This window comes from Dendrobates tinctorius, unplaced genomic scaffold, assembly GCF_039654945.1.
Source record: "Dendrobates tinctorius isolate UK_male_01 unplaced genomic scaffold, ASM3965494v1 ptg000059l, whole genome shotgun sequence".
Classification (NCBI taxonomy): Eukaryota; Metazoa; Chordata; class Amphibia; order Anura; family Dendrobatidae; genus Dendrobates; species Dendrobates tinctorius.
In genome coordinates, this window is record NW_027361727.1 from 16,172,122 (window position 1) to 16,182,010 (window position 9,889).

Sequence of the window (9,889 nt, forward strand, 5' to 3'; positions counted from 1 at the left end):
TTTCTTGTAACGGTTAAACATCGCTACGTTTCATATCACCGATCTTTGTATGGCTCCAGTTTTTTTCTTTAAATCTTCTGAGTTTCATAAGGGTACATTCATACATGGCAAATTGTTTTCAGAGGTTTCATTCTGAGCATGAAAAAAAATGTTTTACCATCTGCCTGGATTTTAGCAACATTTTTTTAGATGGTTGAGAGTTCCTCTTGTTGCTGGCCAGAAAAAGACTTTTCTTTCCACAACAGAGGAACAAAACATTTGACGGTTACAGATTACAAAAGAGGCATCACAAGCTTGGTGGTTACAGTTCATTTTAGGTGGCTCTGTTATGCTTAGTGGTTGCAGATCACAGTTGTGACGAGAACTTCAACATTCCAGATTGGAACTTTAACAGTCCTCTATAAATATCAACATTGGGCTGTCCATAGTTAATGTAGGATTAATGTAAACTTCCCACTAGAGTTGAGCAAAAAGATACAAGGGACCCTGGTTCAATCTTCATGTTGGCCACCACACCAGAACCATGTGAACCTGAGCCTACCTGCTGCTCTCTAATACACCTTGTCATGGTTGATGGGCTCACATGAATTGGCCAATTTATGCGCTAAGAACCGTCACTTTTGTAAGTAATATATATATTTTTTTATACCTTTTGTTACAGTTTACTCAGCAATTATGATAGATTCTGTGTTCGGATGTGTATTGGTCTCTACAGAGTGCTGCTGCGTTCCTCCTTTTTTGCAAGGAATGTATTCATTGCAGTTGGCACCTGTTCATACTATATGGAGGTGCAGGTCAGGTTTTTTTGTTCTACGTTCTCTAATACAATATAACATTTTGACCTCAAGGCCTATTGGGCAGTTTACAGTTCGCTCATTGTAAATGGGTGGCAATTTCAACACAAAAGGTTAACATCCTGAGTAACTGCCTGCATGTTGGAACGTCCGCATAGGCCAGCCACTAAATGTTGTATCGCAATCTGGTACCCCTCACTATGGCCTGTCTCTGAGGCTGATGTATATACACTGGATCAAGGTAATACTTGGCTTTTCCTGGTCTAACTCCTATAGACTGCTCTGCTCAAAATAATGTCATATTTTATTACATGTGGGACGTATCTAACCATTGCGCATCCCATGTATTTGGACCTTACCCTACATAACTATAGGCACATGTTAATGAGTGCAACTTTCCCTACCAAGATGTACCTGGAATATTTGCTAAATTTTGCCAGATTCATATGGCTTAAGTAGCCAACACAGTTTAGGCAAAACTGTAATGATTTCACCCCTCAGTATGTCCTAGGATGCAGTGATTGACAGCTCAGTCGTCCAAACTGGTGCTGGAGACGTCTGTGTCTTTATTGACAGCTTGGCCGTCCAAACTGAGACTGGGAGTTGCTGAGCTCCCTCCAAGTGCTCCTTGTTCCCAACTCAGCTAGCAGTCCTAGTTAGCTGTCAGCTGTAGCTGTGATTGTTTTCCCTGTGCCTAGTACTTTGCTTATTGATCTATTGCTGCCTGCCCTTGGACCTTATTCTGACCATCCATTTGTCTAATTCTTTTTCTCTGATCTGCTATCCTCCCGGTATTTTGACCCTGGACCATTACGTGACTATGCCTTTGTCTCTTCCCTCTGGCTATTGAAGTCTGACTCCTTGACTATCCCGACTCACGGCATGTCTGTGACAAGTGACTCAGCGGCACAAAAACATTACCCAAAACAGGTTACATCACATAAGTCATCACAGCAAATCTATAAAGTACAAAACATTACATTCTATCTGCAAAAGAACATTCTATAGTTTACCTAAATCAAAGGAGCCTTTATTAATGATGCTACTAAACCTCCTCCACCAATGGAAGACTCCTCTTGTAGTTTGTAAAATGTTAAATGGTTGAAAATTGGTGTGCTGCCCTCTTCCATTTTGGCTTTGCTTATTTTGTTTTTTGCCTTCTTATTTTTTTGTTAACGCCTTAATTCAGGAGGTTGTATTTGACTCACATTACACATGTATTTATACACACACATATGGATTTATTCCTGTGTTTTCTCAGCTATGGATCACCAGTGGGAAGTTCCATCTACTTGGAAGTTGATTGGAATCTCGGCTATTGGCATTGGAGCAGCGTTGGTGATAATACCAGAAAACTGGCAGGAGTATTTCGCTTTAGAGCTTAGTGAGCAAAGCCATCAAGAAGATATTCATGATGATACCAAGAGCAAGATGAGTCTCCCACCCATCTAGCCCAAACTGTGAATTCTTGTTGCCTTTTCTATATCACTGAACATTTTATTACGTCTAACATTCTTTATTTTATCAAGTGAAAAGATGACCAGAACTTTCTTCTATGAATGTCAGAAGGTCAGCTCAACGAAGCTGGAGCCTCCTCGCTACAACTTATGTTCCACCACAGTCTAACAGAAATCGTTCCAAGGCACAAGCAAAGCAATAGGATAAAACTTTCACAAAGCATTATACCGCCATTCTAGAATGTGTTTTCAAAGTAAGTACACCAGCCTCATCAGGTTTAGGAGAGCTGTATAATATCTAAACCAAAAGAGTCTGATAAACTATGTCATATCTAAACAAAAATGTCTGACCATTTTATTGTGAATTCTGGTGACAAATACACTTTCAAAATGATCTGTAAGTTTGTATCTGTAGGTGTTGTATACCTCTTCCGAGGGTCAATGTGATTGTGACAATACCAAATTTAATTGCTAATTATTATATTATTTTTTACTCTTTTTTTGCACTGCAAGATATTTGTTTATTTAAATTGTTTTAGTGATTGGATATTCTGAGAATCATAACTTACTCCATTTTTTCGGACAAAGGAACAGAAATTGTGGCATATAGTAATAAGTAATCTTTATTTTTTATATAGCACTAACCAGAGGCGTAGCTAGGGTTTTGGTTCAGGGGGGGGCGAAACTTCTGAGTGGGCCCCTAACCAGAGAACCTCAACAGATGACCGTGCTGCTGCCAAAAATAATCTATATATAAAAAGATCAATATTGATATTACCGCCATATGGTCAGTGGTAAATAATACCAGTCCTACAGAACATATAATAGATTACAGCAGAGTTACAGATAGTGACTTACCGCTGATGTTTTTTCTGATGGAGTCATTCACTTTTCACGTCTTTCCCATCTGGCCCAGACCGACATGACTTCTCCAGCCAGGACTCGGCTACAGAGAATACAACAAGACACGTTTCACTTCTCACATTTTCAGCACTGTCACCAATTGGACTATTCTCAACCAGCTAAAACTGCTCATCCTGCTGATACCCCAATACTGAGCCGCTGCTGCCGTATGTGTCCCTATTACTGCACCTGATACCCCAATACTGAGCCGCTGCTGCTGTATGCGTCCCTATTACTGCACCTGATACCCCAATGCTGAGCTGCTGCTGCCTTATGTGTCCCTATTACTGCACCTGATACCCCAATGCTGAGCCGCTGCTGCCTTATGTGTCCCTATTACTACACCTGATACCCCAATGCTGAGCCGCTTCTGCCGTATGTGTCCCTATTACTGCACCTGATACCCCAATACTGAGCCGCTGCTGCCGTATGTGCCCCTATTACTGCACCTGATACCACAATACTGAGTCGCTTCTGCCGTATGCGTCCCTATTACTGCACCTGATACCCCAATGCTGAGCCGCTGCTGCCTTATGTGTCCCTATTACTACACCTGATACCCCAATGCTGAGCCGCTTCTGCCGTATGTGTCCCTATTACTGCACCTGATACCCCAAAACTGAGCCACTGCTGCCGTATGTGCCCCAATTACTGCACCTGATACCCCAATATGAGCCGCTACCGCCGTATGTGTCCATATTACTGCACCTGATACCCCAATGCTAAGCTGCTGCTATATGTGTCCCTATTTCTGCACCTGATACCCCAATGCTGAGCCGCTGCTGCCTTATGTGTCCCTATTACTACACCTCATACCCCAATGCTGAGCCGCTTCTGCTGTATGTGTCCCTATTACTGCACCTGATACCCCAATGCTGAGCCGCTGCTGCCGTATGTGTCCTTATTACTGCACCTGATACTCCAATACTGTGTCGCTGCTGCTGTATGTGCCCCTATTACTGCACCTGATCCCCCAATGCTGAGCCGCTGTTGCCGTATGTGCCCCTATTACTGCACCTGATACCCCAATGCTGAGCCGCTGCTGCCGTATGTGTCCTTATTACTGCACGTGATACTCCAATACTGAGCCGCTGCTGCCGTATGTGTCCCTATTACTGCACCTCATACCCCAATACTGAGCTGCTGCTGCCGTATGTGCCCCTATTACTGCACCTGATAGCCCAATACTGAGCCGCTGCTGCCGTATGTGCCCCTATTACTGCACCTGATACCCCAATGCTGAACCGCTGCTGCCGTATGTGTCCATATTACTGCACCTGATACCCCAATGCTAAGCTGCTGCTGCCATATGTGTCCCTATTACTGAACCTGATACCCCAATACTGAGCCGCTGCTGCCGTATGTGCCCCTATTACTGCACCTGCTGTGTGGTTCTGTGTGACCTCTAAATTTTAAAGCATCCCTCTATAATATAGTGATGCTGGGTGCAAGTGCCCTAGAAAACAGTGCCCACATTTTGTCCCCTAGAATGTAATAGTGCCCTGTGTGCCCCTTTGAGTCACAGTAACCCAAGTTCTTCTATAATAAGTGCCCACTTTATATTTAGTAATGTCCCAAGTCTCCCCCCTTTACAGCTCCTCTATACACAGTATAATGCCCCCTCACTGTATGATGGCCCCATCACTATAATCACTGTATGATGGCCCCCTAGATAGCATCCATATAGCACAGTGGTCTCTAACCTTTCTGACCTTGAGAGCCACATTCAGCACAGAGAGAGGGTCGCGAGCCACATTCAGCTCCCATCTCCTTCAAAGTAGTGTCACTCAAAGCCCCCATTACAGGTATAATGATAACCATAGCTTTTCCACAGAAATCACTCCAAAGAAGTACACTGAGATCCAGGGGTTTCCACAATACCCCCATTCAGCATTCTCCCATCAAGGACTCCCAACACACTGTCACAGCCAGCTTTGAGCACCTCCTCTAACAGGTAGTACCATCCTCCAGCGTACCATAACTAAAACATCTCTAAACCCCAAGACAGTATATGTGCATCCAGATCTGCTCTTCTCTGCAGGGCTACTCGCGTAAATCACTATTTTGAGATGTGCTCCTCATACCTGTTTGCTAGACCTGGAGCTAATGCACCAAGCTGGCAGACAGTCGCAAGCCACAATTCATGGGACCGTGAGCCACATGTGGCTCCCAAGCTACAGGTTGGGGACCCCTGATATAGTATAATACACCAGATAGTCCTCAATATAGTATAATGCACCCCCCATAGGCAGAGTCTATAGTATAATGTACCCCCATAGACAGCCTCTGTACCCCCATAGACAGCCTCTGTACCCCATAGGCAGCCTCTGTAACCCCCATAGGCAGCCTCTGTAACCCCACAGGCAGCCTCTGTACCCCTATAGGCAGCCTCTGTAACCCCATAGGCAGCCTCTGTACCCCTATAGGCAGCCTCTGTAACCCCATAGGCAGCCTCTGTACCCCTATAGGCAGCCTCTGTAACCCCATAGACAGCCTCTGTACCCCTATGGCAGCCTCCGTAACCCCATAGGCAGCCTCTGTATTATAATGCACCCCGTTACAAAAATAAATAAATCTAATACTCACCTCTCTTCCTCCCGGCTCCTGCGCTGCTCTCCTGGCGTCGGGCAGTGACGTCAGCGCGCCCGCTGTCAGGGAGAGGGGGATGATGAGATCGCTCCCTCTCTCAGCACTGCAGTCAGCTGTATGGGCTAGATGCCAATACAGCTGACCCTGCAATGACGGGCGGGGAGCCCACTGCTGGCACAGGGCCCCCCACCGCCTGCTCAGGGGCCCATAGCGGCCCATTGGCTGCGCACGCCAATACAGTTACAGTGGTGTAGCTCGGGGTGGGCCCCCTCGGACCGCGGGGCCCGGGGCGACCGCCCCCTCTGCCCCCCCCAGTCTTTTTCTGGGCACTGACATATGCCAAGACCCATAATATTCTTTTATTATTCTGCTGATGGAGCTGTACGAGGGTTTTTTTGTTTTTTGGCGATACAAGCTGTAGTGATGGTGTAGGATTCGCAGGTACGCGGAATGCAGTGATGAGACGGGAGCTGGAGTGAGCTTAAATTCAAGTTTTATATAGGGGTTATCTTGAGTAACCAAAAAGCTAACAACAACAGTTATCCTCGCAGGGATTAAAACAGTAATACACAAGTAACACGATATTAACTACTCAGTCGGAACCGGTAACTATGAGGCCGCGGGATGGCCAACTATAGGTCCAAGAACTATGAAGGGTCAACTACGGCGTGTCACTTATCCTTCTCTGACGTCCGGCAGAGTGGTGGTGGGTGTTTCCTCGGCATCTCAGCCGCTGGGCCCCCGGCGACGAGGAGTTGACATAAGCTTCTGGCGTTCTTACGCCCAGGTGGAGTGTGGGCACAACAGACCCCTGAAGAGTTCCTCGGCGTTGAGCCTCCCGACGGAGGCTGGTTGGCGGTGGCCGGGGCCCTGGAGAGGCAGGACGCAACCACAGTTCGGAGTCTGGTGGTGGCAGGCAGGCCGCAACCGCGGGCTGGAGTCGGGCAGTGGCGGCCGCGGGTGGCGGCAGGCCACAACCGCGGGCTGAAGTCGGGCAGTGGCAGCCGCGGGTGTAAGTGGCGGGAGCATGGTCGTTCGGTCAGCATCCCTCTGCTGGGCTGCTCACTGCTGCCTCCTTCCTGACTGCAGTGAGTCTCCCTCCAATCTCCCTGGTCGTCGCTCTCTCATGCTGGCTCTGGCTCTCTGGCGCCACCTAGGCTTCCTTCTCCTCTCCCGCTCTGTTGACTGCCCCCTACTGGCGTTCTCAGTTCCTTTTTTACTGGCTCTGCCCCCACTCCTTCTAGAACTGTCTCTGGTCCGCCCCCTAATTATGTCCCCTGGAAACAGTTCCCCTATCAACCTTGGTGACAGCCCCCTTGGTTCTGGCCCGGTTACACAGCGGGGATTCCCTCTCCTACACTGGCACCATTTTTAGGTACATGCACCTTTTCGATCACTTTGTATTTTGGGAAACGGTCACGCTACAGCAGCAATTTTGGATTTTTGAAAAAAAATATTTCATGCGTTTTTGATGCATTTTTTTCACAGTCATAGCGGGTTAAAAAATATGCTGCAAAAATCGCTGAAAGAATTGACATGCTGCGGATATGAAAGTGCTTGGACAGTTGGCAACTATATGATTTATTTGGAGCCGTCTGATCACAAGCATTGTTGAATGTTGATGGGGAAAACTTGTGGCTGTTTCCATAAGATTTCCATCCATCTCTGTCTTGGAGATCTGTTTAAAGGGAACCTGTCAGGTCCCCCATGTCCTTCAACCTAGCAGGGTACAACGCTAGTGTAAGTAAACTCCAAAAGCGTAAAACACATGTACGGGTGCAAACATGTTACTTAGCCATCGTGCCGTGGATTTTCCGCTGCATTGTTTTAGCTTTAGACTACCTAAGAGGATTACTTTACATTAAATCTGGGTATTAGTAACATCTAAACACACAGAAACATTTGGTTCCAAAGAGATTTCTAAGGATTAATGCAAATAAAATATCAGGAGCTCGTAGCTCACGTCAGTCTCTATTCTCAAAGCTTCTCTCACTTAGAATTATTTACCATCATCGTGCAAATAAAGCAATTCTGTAAATATTTATGATGATGATTATTATTATTATTATTAGCAATAGGGTTTTTGCTTTTAAAGGTGGAAAGAGTAAAAGTTGAGCATCACATCAGCCAGGACAGATTTTTGGCCTTCTAACGTATACTTTTGGGCAGTTAAGGGGGTTGGTTATCCATTTCTCGGACAACCCTTTCTGAATTCCCATGTTTCCTCCCACTGACTCTCCTGGGGTAATGTCACACGATCCCTGCGCCGTTCAGCGATGGCTTCACTCTCATCCGGAGGAAGCCAGAGGGCAGCTGCCACACAAATTACATGTTTCGGAGCAATTTTTTTCTGAGTGATCAGCGAGAATCTCAGAACTTGGACGTCAACTGATCTGCAGGACGTCAGGTAGTCAAAAAAAATAAAAATGAAATGATAGGCACGCCTTTACAGTGGGCTGCTTAGAAACATTTATATAGGAGGTCTTGTGGAGAAGAAAATTGAACGATCGTAACAAACAAAGCTCTGAACCTATGGAAGTACACCTGTGTCAAAAATCGGAAAACTTAAAAAAAAAAATGATAAAAAAATGCAACTATTCCCCAATATAATCAAATAAGCTATGTGACTATGTTACACAGTTCCTGTATATATATATATATATATATATATATATTTTAGTTACCGTATTTACTTTGCCTTTTGTAAGACGTACAGAAGATATCTCATGTTTCCACAAGATGGCAGACTATGCCTGTTGTATTCCATTACATTACTCCTCTGATATTTACTGAAAATGTTCAGCCTAAATACAACAACCAATCAGCAATTTATTTTTACCTTTGAGTGAAAACCCTATCATTCCAAGTGAGAAGTTGATTGGCTCTGTTCCTATCCCTTTCCACATTGTAACCAATGCTAACATGGCACTCCATTGATTTACAGTCTTGGCCAAAAGTGCTGGCACCCTTGAAATTGTTTCTAAAAATTATTACAATTACATATGTTTTGTTATACACATGTTTATTTCCTTTGTGTGTGTTGGAACAACATAAAAACATAGAAAAAAAGGCAAATTGGACATCATTTCACACTAAACCCCATAATTAGTGCCAACAAAATTGTTGGCATCTTTCCGAAATTGTGGGTAAACAACTTTTTTTCAAGCATGTTATGCTTGGTCAAACTCACCTGTGGCAAGTAACATGAGTGGAGTGGGCAATATGAAAATCACACATGAAAGCAGAAAAAAGGGGAGAAGTTGACTCAATCTTTGCATTGTGTGTCTGTGTGTGCCACCCTAAGCATGGAGAACAATAAGAGGAGAAGAGAAATATCTGAGGACTTTAGAAGCTAAATTGTAGAACAATAGAATCTCAAGGTTAAAAGTCCATCTCCAGAGATCTTGATATTCCTAATCAAGAAGTTTGCAATCCATGGCACTGTAGCTAATCTCCCTGGATGTGGATGGTAAATTGATAAAAGGTTGCAACGCAGGGTAATGGTGGATAATCAGCCCCAATCAAGTTCTGTAGAAATTCAGGCTGTCCTGTAGGCCCAGGGTGTATCAGTGTCAGCGCAAACTATACGTCGATATTTCAATAAAATGAAACGCTATGGCAGGAGACCCAGCAGGACCCCATTGCAGACACAGAGAGATATAAAAAATCTTTGCTCCAGTGTGCCAAAATGTATGTTAGTAAGCCAAAATCCATCTGGGAAAGCAGGTGAGACCAAGACAGAGCATTTTGGTAAAGCACATCATTCTACTGTTTACCGAAAATGGAATGAGGCCTACAAAGAAAAGAACACAGTACCTACAGTCAAATATGGTGGAAGTTCAAAGATATTTTGGGATTGATTTGTTGCCTCTGGCACTGGGTGCCTTGACTGTATGCAACATGTCATAAAATCTGAATATTGCCAAAGGATTTTTGGTTGCAATGTAGTGCCCAGTGTCAAAAAGCTGGGTTTGCATTCTAGGTCATGGGTCTTCCAGCAGGACAATGACCCCAAACATACTTCAAGAAGCACCCAGAAATGGATGGAAACAAAGAGATGGAGAGTTCTGAAGTGGCAGCAATGAGTCTGGATCTAACTAAATCCCAATAAACACCTGTAGAGAGATCTTAAAATTGCTGTAGGGA